The 13,045-nt window shown below is 43.6% G+C and overlaps 1 pseudogene; it reads right to left on the reverse strand.

Moving 5' to 3' along the window:
* Positions 1-300: 300 nt before the first annotated feature.
* Positions 301-7,063, reverse strand: LOC138420266 (olfactory receptor 5A2-like; annotated as a pseudogene).
* Between the last annotated feature and the right edge of the window lie 5,982 nt (positions 7,064-13,045).

Genomic DNA, 13,045 nt, shown 5'->3' on the forward strand with positions numbered 1-13,045 from the left:
ACTAATTTTTTTCAATGTCTTCAACTTACAGACACAAATTCGTGTTTTGATACTCCAAGTTGATCAGCCTTCCTCATGGTGAAGTTTTCTGCTAATCTCAATCTATGCAATGCTATTCATTCTAGAAACAAGTAATGGCCAAACTTTTTTCCAATAAGCAACAGGAAACTGGTTAGAGGAATATTGAAAAAAAAAAAAAAAGCCCTGGTCAGCACAAATTATGCAATCAACTAGTCCAAAACGACATGAGTCTGAAGGAGCGGCCCAGCTCACAGCTTCATTGCAAACATTAGATTAGGGTCAGGAAAAGCAATGCCCATGAGAAATTACATAGTCCCTTTGCACAGCTTTCCTCATGGCATTTTTAATGTCCTTGTTCCTAAGACTGTAGATGATGCGATTTACCATAGGGATCACCAGAGCGGAGACTGTGGAAGCCACCTTGTCCCGGTCCAGGGAGCGGCTGGAACTAGGCCGCATGTACATGAAGAGACCAGAGCCGTGGAAGAGGGTCCCAGCCGTCAGTGAGAGGCACAGGTCCTGAAGGCCTTGGTCCTCCCTTTAGCTGACCTGATAGGACGGCAGCAGCAACGCAACCATAAGAGATGAGGATCACAAGGACAGACAGCACCCCAAAGCCCACACCCACGGGGAAGGTCACCACCCGGCTGGCGGAAGTATCAGAGCAGGACAAACCAGGACTGGAGGAAGGTCGCAGAAGAGGTGGCTGATCACGTTGGGCCCGCAGAAACCGTGCTGATAGACTGAGCAGGTGTCCATCAAAGAACTGAGGAACCCACCCACGTAGGCTCCAGCCGCCTTCTTTGAACAAAGGGTGTGGGACATGAGGACCGTGTAGGGCAGCAGGCTTCAGATCGCAGCGCCGCGGTCAAGTGCCATGACCGTCAGCAGGAAGCACGCAGCCAGCCCGGCCTGCAGAAGACAAAGTGCCGCACGGCCCAGCCCACCGAGGGGGTGGCTTTCTGCTCTGTGATGATTCAGAGAGCGTCCTGGCGGCTGTGGAGGACACATAGCAGACATCCAGGAAGGACAGGTTACTAAGGAAGACGGGCATGGGCATGCGCAGGTGGGAGTCCATCCTGGTGAGGGCGGGGGGCTCGGGTTCCAGGCGAGGGTCAGGAGGTAAATGCCCAGAAATAGCGCAAAAAGGAAAATCTTTTGAGGCTGCCCTGAAAATCCCAGGAGGATGAATTTTGTCACAGTGGTGCTGTTCCTTCCTGCAGCTGCTACCTGCTTCCTGAATAAAGGAGGGGAGCAGTCCTGGGATCAGTTAGGCTTTGTTACAGGTGGATATTTCCTATAATATCATACAGCTGATACCAAGTTTAGCCACCTGCTAGGCAAAGTCTTCTCAGAGCAAGTCAGCCTATGATAATCCCTCCGTACTATTTAAAATCTGTGTGCTCTATGCTTTGCCGACAAGAAGAGAAGCAGTCTAAAAGAGGAGAGACAGACTGGGAATCAGAAATGTGAGTTTTGTTCACAACTCTATTCCCAACTCCCTGGAGATGGTGGGAAAGTCATTTAATCGCTTTGTTTCCTCATTTTCTCAGTTGAAAAATGGAAGGTTGAGTCTTGGGGCTTCTTTAGGTTTGGGTTTCTTATGGGTTTTTAGACTTTCTGACTTGACAATATCAACCCAGACTAACAATAAAGTTAGGAATTTTTTCTATTTTGTGTATATTTAGTATAAGAATCCAAAAAATGAAGTAAATACAACTGGTTATAGTATTTTGCATGTTCCATGTTGGGGGAGGAGATTCAACTCATAATGAAAACAATCCACTCTTTTAGGTAGCAAAATCAAAGGGAAAAGGGATTTATATATATAAACACATATATGTGCAGTATCGGTAAGTGCATGCTTAGAACTAGACATTTTTCCTAATTATATAGGCTTTTAAAATATTTATTTTTATTTATTTATTTAGCTGCCCTGGGTCTCAGTCGGGGCATGTGAGACCTTCAGGTGCAGCATGTAGGATTCAGTTCCCCCACCAGGACTCAGACCCGGGCTCCCTGTGTGGCGAGTGTGGAGTCTTGGCCACTGGACCACCCAAGGGAGCCCCTAGAGTAAGTTTTTATACAAATCACTGCATAAAATCATAAAAAGGTCAGAGTTCGGACTGGCTCGATCAGCATCGTTGTGGGATACGGGGCTATTTGCTTACCTTTGGGTGTGGAGAGGAAGAAGGAAGCAACAGCAAAGGTGACTGAAATTGGCCAAGTCATGATTGTCACAGAAAAGCAGAATCCAGCACTTCCTGAGCAAGAGGAGCTGGGGAGGATTCACTGCATATTTAAGGGTAATATTTAGGGAGAGGCAAGGGGAAATTTCCCAAAGAATGGCAATGCCAAAGAATGCTCAAACTACTGCACAATTGCACTCATCTCACACACTAGTAAAGTAATGCTCAAAATTCTCCAAGCCAGGCTTCAGCAGTAGTGAACTGTGAACTTCCAGATGTTCAAGCTGGTTTTAGAAAAGGCAGAGGAACCAGAGATCAAATTGCCAACATCCGCTGGATCATGGAAAAAGCAAGAGAGTTCCAGAAAAACATCTATTTCTGCTTTATTGACTATGCCAAAGCCTTTGACTGTGTGGATCACAATCAACTGTGGAAAATTCTGAAAGAGATGGGAGTACCAGACCACCTGACCTGCCTTTTGAGAAACCTATATGCAGGTCAGGAAGCAACAGTTAGAACTGGACATGGAACAGACTGGTTCCAAATAGGAAAAGGAGTACGTCGAGCCTGTATATTGTTACCCTGCTTATTTAACTTCTATGCAGAGTACATCATGAGAAACGCTGGGCTGGAAGAAGCACAAGCTGGAATCAAGATTGCCGGGAGAAATATCAATAACCTCAGATATGCAGATGACACCACCCTTATGGCAGAAAGTGAAGAGGAACTAAAAAGCCTCTTGATGAAAGTGAAAGAGGAGAGTGAAAAAGTTGGCTTAAAGCTCAACATTCAGAACACGAAGATCATGGCATCTGGTCCCATCATTTCATGGGAAATAGATGGAGAAACAGTGGAAACAGTGTCAGACTTTATTTTTGGAGGCTCCAAAATCATTGTAGATGGTGACTGCAGCCATGAAATTAAAAGATGCTTACTCCTTGGAAGGAAAGTTATGATCAACCTAGACAGCATAATGAAAAGCAGAGACATTACTTTGCCCACAAAGATCCGTCTAGTCAAGGCTATGGTTTTTCCAGTAGTCATGTATGGATGTGAGAGTTGGACTGTGAAGAAGGCTGAGCACCGAAGAATTGATGCTTTTGAACTGTGGTGTTGGAGAAGACTCTTGAGAGTCCCTTGGACTGCAAGGAGATCCAACCAGTCCATTCTAAAGGAGATCAGTCCTGGGTGTTCTTTGGAAGGACTGATGCTAAAACTGAAACTCCAATACTTTGACCACCTCATGCTAAGAGTTGACTCATTGGAAAAGACTCTGATGCTGGGAGGGATTGGGGGCAGGAGAAGAAGGGGACGACAGAGGATTAGATGGCTGGATGGTATCACCAACTCGATGGACATGAGTTTGGGTGAACTCTGGGAGTTGGTGATGGACAGGGAGGCCTGGCATGCTGCTATTCATGAGGTCGCAAAGAATGAGACACGACTGAGTGACTGAACTGAACTGAAGTGAAGGGGAAATTTGGATGTCATCAGACCAGACCAAATTATCATTTTTGAGAAATGAGGCAAGCCCATAAACACTCTGCATTAAGAAATACAGGCTGGCACTGAAAATAGCATCAAAATGAAGAAATGTAAATGGATGTGAAAAGGCAGAAGTGCCCTGAGGAAGACTTGATGGTAGAATTAAAGCTGATGTATCTTATTTTATGGAATTTGATTGCCCAGGCATGTTTGCAACCATTGCAACCATTGATTCAACAATGATTGTGTTCATCATTCATCATATTAAAAACTGTTTTACATGAATAGATTCTCAACATCACTAGCCGTCAGGGAAATGGAAATCAAAACCACAGTGACGTATCACCTTCTACCTTTTAGGATGGTTATTATTAACAGGTGTTGGTGAGGAGGCAGAGAAAAGGGAACCTCTGCACACTACTGGCAAAAATGTAAATGAGTTCCACCTCTGTGGAAAGTGGTATGGAGGTTCCTGCAAAAGTAAAACCAGAACCACTGCATGACCAGCAAGTCCACTTCTGGGGTAAGCCCATAAACACTCTGCGTTAAGAAATACAGGCTGGCACTGATGTATCTGCAAAGGAAGGGAAGTCAGTGCCTTGCAGAGACGTGATTCCAGGCTCACTGCAGCATCATTCACAACAGTAAGATATGGAGACGACCTAAGCGTCCATTGACAGATGAATGCGTAAAGAAAATTTAAGATAGACAGACGGATAATGGAATACTATTCAGCCTGAAAAAAGAAGGGAAAATCTTGTCATTTATAACAACGTAGACAAACATGGAAGACACTTTGCAAAATGAAGTAAACCAACACAGGCAGGCAAATTCTGCATGATCCCACTTACGTGTGGAATCTTAAAAAGTCAAATTCATAAAGTAAAGAGTAGACCGGTGGTTGCCATGGGCTGGGTTGGGGTGGAGGGTAGCGCAAGATGTTGGTCAAATGGTACAAGGTTTCACTCGCACAGGATAAGTAAGTTCTGGAGGTCTAATGAGCAGCATGGTGACAATAGGTAACATTACTGTATACTTGAAAGCTTTCAAAGGGGATCAGTTCAGTTCAGTCGCTCAGTTGTGTCTGACTCTTTGCAACCCCGTGGACTGCAGCATGGAAGGCCTTCCTGTCCATCACCACCTCCCGGAGTTTACTAAGAAGATAAATCTTAAATTAAATCTTCTCACACTAAACACACACACACATGGGTAACTATGTAGAGATGATAGATAAGTTATTTAACTTGATTGTGTTGATCTTTTTATAGCGTATGCATATATATGTGTATAAACATCAAGTTGTACGCTTTAATGTATGCCATTTCTTTATTATATTGTTAAAAATAAGGAAGTGCTATTCTTAGCTCTGTATTTTCTAAAAACTTTAAATCTCCCCACAATTATTCACTGAATGAACAGTCAAAACCAAGAAGACTAACTGTGATCCAGATAATCTTGCAACCGGGTCTGATTTCACCACAGAAGGTTTCACAGGTTGATTGGGGCCACCTTGTGCTCTGAACATTAGACTTCCATCCTACGCATCCTACGCACCTTTCACTATAGTTTGTTCTTATTATGATTATTAAGTCCCTTTCTTTAAAGACATTAATAAATGTGTTGGAACTGATTTTCATATTTACAATTGCGATGTATTTACAAAGTCCTATGGTGTATCAGACTTTCATAATTATATATGGTGTATAAGATTTTCACATTTGCAATTACAGTGTATATACAAAGTCCTATTGACTTCCCTGGTGGCTCAGATGGTGAAGAATCTGCCTGCAGTGCAGGAGACCAGGTTCAGTTCCTGGGTTAGGGAGATCCCCTGGAGAAGGGGATGGCTATGCACTCTAATATACTTGCCTGGAGAATCCCATGGATGGAGGAACCTGGCTGGCCACAGTCACAAAGAGTTGGTCACGACTGAGTCACTAACGCTTTCACAAAATCCTAGGCTAATAATGAATATACATTTTTCCATTAAAGAAAGATCTGGGATCCTAATAAAAAAAAAGAGCCGACAATTCTTCACCATAATATTGATCTATTCACCATATCAAAGAGGAAATCAGATGCGTTTGGCGTTTCTTATCTTAATGAAATCTTCCCTACCAGAACGCAAGCTACTCAAAGGCAGGCAGAGAGTTGCGTTTGTTCTGTCTATTCATCTATCCTGAGCCCCTGGAACAGTGCCTGGGACATAGGCTCAGTAAATATTTGTTTAATGAATGAATTTTCTTCACTGTTTGTTTATTCATAGAGTTTAGCAGAGTGTTTGTTTTATAAGTGCTCAATAATAGTAATATAATACATAACTGGGGGATTCCGGAGTGGTACAGTGGTAAGGAATCTGCCTGCCAATGCAAGAGGTGCAAGAGACCCAGGTTTGATCCCGGGATTGGGAAGATACCCCAGAGGAGGAAATGGCAACCCGCTCCAGTATTCTTGCCTGGAAAACGTCATGGACTGAAGAGCCTGGCTGAAGAGCCTCTACAGTCCATGGGTCACAAGAGGTCGGCACGGCTGAGTGACTGACACGCAATAAGTGATATAAAATATAATCACAAACACTTATTAGGGCTTGTTGAGTACCAGGCACTGTTATAAGGACTTGATTTATATTAAGATGGATAGATTTACTCTGCCCCTTATACAGCTAAAGTATGGGAAGTGCTTAAATTTATAGTTGTCATTTGTTAGATGAGTGAGGCGGGAGGAAGGGAGCTAAATTTACTGAGTTACATCAGAAGTGTCCTGAATTCTGAAGCCGAAGGAGGAGAATGATTGGTCGCTTTGCTCCAATAAACATCTTTTACACATTTCAGTCCATCTGCATTCCCCAGTGCTCTATGTCTGTTTCCTCAGCTCTTCCCCTGGCCTCTGTTCTTTTCTACTTTGGCCTCAGGCACACAGTAGCATCTGCTTCTGGAATCCCTTCCTTGAGTACCAGGTCTCCCAGTGGCCCCCGATGCGTCATTACGTTGATGGGGGGGTGGGGGTAGCCGCACTCGGCCCCCACTTGCTGCTTTGTCACTCACTCCCGGGTCCAAAGTTAAAAACCCAGCAATCATCAGAGAGCTAAACATTCCTGAGCGCTGATGGTTCTCTGGGGGCGGTGGGGAGCGGGGCCAACCACGCGTCCCCAGAGTCTCAGCACAGTCCCTCGCCTTGCTCTCCTCGAGCTTCCGCTGACCCAGGTCCAAGGAGACCCCGTGCTGTGTCGGTGCGCAGCCTTCCACGCCAAGAGAGGCCTCATGAGCAGGAACCCGCACACAGACCGGGGCTTGCGCTAAAGCACAGCGCTTAAAAACCAAACTCCTAACCAGGAGCGGCGGCTTCCAGTTCCGGCTCTGCCATTTCATTCGTACAGACATGCAACAAGTTTTAAATTTTTTTTCCAAGCAGTGTTTATTTTTTCTTTCACAAAAATTTTTCTATAGTGGACAGTTCCAATACATGTACGCTGATAAAGAGATTAATATAATTAACCTCTAGGTACCCCTTGGTTAGCAATATCTTGTTTCATCTTTATCCTCTGACAGCCCTTTCCTGATGGATTATTTTGAATCAAACCCCAGATATCTTCCCATTCCAGCCACAATTTTTTTAATTGGAGTATAATTGCTTTAGGACATTGTGTTAGTTTCTGCTGTAGGACAACATGAATCAGCTACATGTATACACATATCCCCTCCCTCTGGAGCCTCCCAACCCCCGAGGTCATCGCAGAGCATCCAGGTGGGCCCGCTGTGCTAAACGGCAGCTCCCCAATAGCCGCCTCTGTGACACGTGGTAGCGGATACGTCCATGCTACTATCTTAAACTGTCCCATCCTCTCCTCCCCCACCATGCCCACAAGTCCACATTTCACAAATTTTTTAATCTCTTAAATATCAGTTTCCTCACTTGTAAAACTAGTGTAATAATACCTGCCTCAAATAGGTCGGTGTGATCCTAAAATGAGACATGAATAAGCACATCTTAGCATAGAGCTAATGAAAACATCACTTAATAAATGTTAACTGAAAGTGAAGTCACTCAAAAGTGTCCCACTCTTTGCGACCCCATGGACTATAGCCCACCAGGTTCCTCCATCCATGGGATTTTCCGGGCAAGAGTACTGGAGTGGGGTGCCATTTCCCCAGGCCTCCCGCGTTGTAGGCAGACGCTTTAGCCTCTGAGCCACCAGGGAAGCCAACCCTGTCTCTAGGGTCACAGCCAAGAGGTCTTCCTTTTCCATCAGATTTTTGCTGTGACTCATTTTCATCCTGATGAAAACAGCTCCTTGACCCTTTCATATATTAGGTGCTGCTCCCAACAATGATACAACCTGAATGTGTTGCTCTGGGTGAGTCTGTTAGCCCCTCCCCTTCACCCCTGCTGGGCCTGACGAAATTGGGCTCCCTCTCCAAGAATTCCTCAGGCTCCAAAAGGCTGAAATTTTGAGAAACTTATTTTTTTCTTTTTTGAAACTTTCTATATAGGAATGTGTTCAGTCATGTCCGACTCTCTGTGGCCCTGTGGACTGTTGCCCACTAGACTCCTCTGTCCATGGGGTTCTCCAGGCAAAAATAGTGGAGTGGGATGCCATTTCCTATTCCAGGGGATCTTCCCAACCCAGGGATCGAACCTGCATCTCTTGTCTCCTACACTGGCAGGCAGATTTGTAACCTCTAGTGACACCCGGGAAGCCCTTACATAGGAATAAAGTTTACCAAAAGAAGTTCATCTGTTTCATGGAGAGCAAGTTAGCCATCTTCAGTCTGAAAATAAAAATGAGCTGACAGAAATAATTCTATATGAAGGTGAAAGTAAGAGTGTTAGTCACTAAGTCATGTCTGACTCTTTGCGACCCTATGGACTGTAGCCCACCAGGCTCCTCTGTCCATGGGATTCTCCAGGCAAGAATACTGGATTAGACTGCCATGCCCTCCGGGGATTTCCCCAGCCCAGGGACTGAACTCAGATCTCTTATGTTTCCTGCATTGGCAGGCGGGTTCTTTACCCCTAGCACCACCTGGGAAGCCCTTGACAAACAGTAGTAAACAAATTCAGGGGAAATTTTTGGTCATGCAGATTGTTCAAAGAAAAGCAGATAAGTGACCCCCAGAATAGACCATGAAGGGGAGATGGCAAGATTTTCTTGTCAAGACAAACATTCTTCACTAGGCTTGAAGATAAACTCGTCCAGGAGATCCTAAGGCTAGGAGAGGCAAACTCAACTATGAATGAGCTTTGATACTGAATTCAGATCTGGAATCATTTAGAAGGTAAACCTCTAATTGTGACCTATACATTTGCTTGAGATTAAAAGAGAGTGGTAATAGATTTCATCTGCCATGCAAACTCTGACTATGGTGATAATGATTATATACAAAAGAGGTTAAGTATGAAGATCAAATTACAAATCAGCAATGTCTATGCTGGACAGGAAAATGTAGGGTAGGAACATATAGCGTATTTGTCAGGCTACTCTGCAAAGTTTAAGAACAAGGAATGAAGTTGCCATATTTAATTACCTAGATATAACCATTGAAATGAAATGAAAGTCACGTCCAACTCTTTGGGACCCCATGGACTATACATTCCATGGAATTCTCCAGTCCAGAATACTGGAGTGGGTAGCTGTTCTCCTTCTCCAGGGGATCTTCCCAACCAAGAGACTGGCCCCAAGTCTCCCACATTGCGGGTGGATTCTTTACCAGCTGAGCCACAGGGGAAGTCCAAGAACACTGGAGCAGGTCGCCTATCCCTTCTCCACAGGATCCTCCCAACCCAGGAATTGAACCAGGGTCTCCTGCACTGCAAGTGGATTCTTTACCAACTGAGCTATCAGGGAAGCAGATATAACCATAAACTCTCTGCATCCTTACTTTAAAATAAAATATTTCAAATATGGTTAAATTAAAGAATTTAATGCAGTTTAAGCAAATAGAAAGTATGAAAACACAAAAAGCAAGGAAACTCCACACAGAATTAAAAATATTTAGGAAATATTTCTTTGTAATTCAACCCAAAATTTAACTCACCAAGATTCTATGCCTCTTAGAGTTTGTTTGCTGGCAGCTCCTCCTAAGATAGGATTTGCTTTCATGTTTGTTTAGCATTTTATTAGGCCTGTTTTTAAAGGATACTTTAAGTGTTTCAAAGCAAAACCCAGAGGTGCTTGGAGGTAAAATACAACCTTGATTCTCAAACTGGAGTTTTAAAGTTATCTCAGTAGGTATTTCTTCCACTGGCAATAAGTAAAAACATTAAACTTACATAGATTCAAAGTCCTTTCACCGGGCATTCCAAAGATAATGTTGTGTTAATCTCTCAGTCGTGTCCTACTCTTCGTGACCCTGTGGGCTGGGGCCCGCCAGGCTCCTCTGTCCATAGGATTTTCCAGGCAAGAATACTGGACTTGGTTGCCATTTCCTGTGCCAGCCAAAGGTAAGGTACAATTGTAAATGATATTTAGAGGTTTGGGAGGTCTTTAAATTATATATGCAACTACTCAATGCTCTGTGGCGACCTAAATGAAAAGGAAATGAAAAAAGAATCTATATATGTATACATATGTAAATTCACTTTACTGCACAGTAGAAACCAACATAGCATTGTAAAGCAACTATACTCCAACAAAAATTAATTTTTAAAAAGCCCAAAAAAGATTTAAGGGCTTCCCTGATAGCTCAGTTGGTAAAGAATCTTTCTGCAGTGCAGGAGACCCTGGTTCCATTCCTGGGTCAGCATACGTTCTAAAAAAAAATTTAAAACTTCCGGTCATAATATACATACATATATACATATATATTCTGGCCTGGAGAATTCCGTGGACTGTATAGCCCATGGAGTTGCAAAGAGTCAGACACAACTGAGCAACTTTCACTTTCATACATACAAAAGAGCTAAGAAGAGGAGTTTAAGAGCTCAAACAACATTGTTACAACTGAGATAACTATATTGCTGTTGTTGATCAGCAGCTAAGTCCTGTCAGATTCTTTGCAACACCATGGACTGCAGTATGCTAGGCTTCCCTGTCCACTACCTCCTGGAGTTTGCTCAGACTCATGCTCATTAAGTCAGTAACGCCATCCAACTATCTCATCCCCTTCTCCCGCTCTCAGTCTTTCCCAGCATCAGGATCTTTTCCAATGAGTCAGTTTTTTGCATCAGGTGGCCAAAGTATTGGAGCTTCAGCTTCAGCATCAGTCCTTCCAATGCATATTCAGGGCTGATTTCCTTTAGGATTGCCTGGTTTGATCTCCTCACAGTCCAAGGGACTCTCAAGAGTCTTCTCCAGCACCACAATTCAAAAATGTCAATTAACAAACCATTATTTTCTAATGCCTGACAATCTGAGGCGGAGGTGATGTAATGATAGAAATAAGGTGCACAGTACAGGCAATGTGCTTGAATAATCATCCCGAAACCAACACCCCCACACACACCCTTCCATGGCAAAATTGTCTTCCCTGAAACCTGTCCCTGGTGCCAAAAAGGTTGGTGAACCACTGCCTACGGAACTTTGCTGCCACCTCGTGGAAGTGTGCTTAAATTGTAGAGAGTTTGAAGAGGTGACTGAGGGACTAAGTGGAGAAGGGCATGGCAACCCACTCCAGTATTGTTGCCTGGAGAATCCCATGGACAGAAGAGCCTGGTGGGTTACAGTCCACAGGGTTGCAAAGAGTCAGGCATTACTGAGCGACTGAGCGACTGAGCGACAATGAGGGACTAAAATCCACCTGAAAGTGAAAGCCGCTCAGTCCTGTCCGACTCTCTGTGACCCCACAGACTACACAGTCCATATATTCTCCAGGCCAGAGTAATGGAGTGGGTAGCCTTTCCCTCCTCCAGGGGATCTTCCCAACCCAGGGATCGAACTGGGGTCTCCTACATTGCAGGTGGATTCTTTACCAGCTGGGAAGTCCTAAAATCCACGTGAGAACCCAGCATTCTGACTTACCGGTGGCTCAGCTGGTAAAGAACCTGCCTGCCGATGCAGGAGACACAAGAGGGGGTTTGATCCCTGAGTGAGGAAGATCCTCTAGAGAAGGAAATGGCAATCCATTCCAGTGTCCTTGTCTGGGAAACCCCATGGATGGAGGAGCCTGGCAGGCTACAGTTCATGGGGTCACAAAGAGTCGGACACTACTGAGCACGTGAGCACACACACACACACACGTGCTATATGCCCAGCAAGCTCTAAGTACTCTACCATGAGCTCCTTAAGTACATGAGCTCAAAACTTTCATGTCCTTCAATTCTGGTAAATAAATCAGACCAGGCAGATGGAGAATTCCCTGGGCATATTGTAAATGATCAGTAACATTAATAAACAAATACATTTTGAGAATAATGTGATTGAGAACAGATAATTTGCAAGTTCACATTCACAGTACCATTTTAAACAAACCATATTGTTTAATCCCTAAAAAGAGGCATCAAGACAAAATGAAAGAGCAATCTCAAAGAGAGGGCATCATAGATTTTTTAAAAAAGGACTAATGTTATCACAGGGCATAGGATTGAATCCCACCTATTTTCATCTGTGGGGCCTGTGACCTTCAACTGACCTCACATAAGCTCATGCTTCAGCTGTGAGATGAATGCAAACATGTCAACATTGTATGTTTGTATGAGGATCACGTGATGCACAACCTATATGAAAACCATTATATAAGAACTATTCAAACAGGACAGATTATCAATTTGATTTTCAAATTCCCATTTGTCTCCAAAGAAATACCTCCAACTATAATATCCTGATACCAGTTTATTAGAAATGCATGATAATCTATATTATTATTGTTCTGAAGTAGCTATATACTTTCATTAAATATGAGCTAACTGTATGTTTTAATTAAAATGACAACTAATTTGGACATAGTTTTAAAGAGACTTCTTCATTTTCAGAAAATCTTGGCCTAGTGATTTTTATAAACAATGACCTTTGCTATCACTGTCAATTTTTATTACTCTGAGATTAGGAACACTATTTAACACTAATTAGATTAGGAACACTAATTATTTGTGAATAATGTGAACATGTTACTTCCAGAAAACAAGTGAATATATCACACTCTTTGGAATAGCTAGATAAAGACAAGCTCAAAATGAGCCATTAGGAAATTATGTGTTGATTAGCAAATAAAATGAAAGTGCCCATAACCAGGTGGCTCGGGGGTAGAGAATCCACCTGCTAATGCAGGAGACACAGGAGGCGTGGGTTCGAGCCCTGCATGGAGAAGACCTCCTGGGGCAAGAAACGGCAACTTGCTCCAGCGTTCTTGCCCAGAGAGCCCATGGACAAAAGCGCCCAGGCTGCAGCCCAGGGGCCGCTAAGAGTCAGGCGCCAC

This window comes from Ovis canadensis, chromosome 15 (assembly GCF_042477335.2).
Source record: "Ovis canadensis isolate MfBH-ARS-UI-01 breed Bighorn chromosome 15, ARS-UI_OviCan_v2, whole genome shotgun sequence".
Classification (NCBI taxonomy): domain Eukaryota; kingdom Metazoa; phylum Chordata; class Mammalia; order Artiodactyla; family Bovidae; genus Ovis; species Ovis canadensis.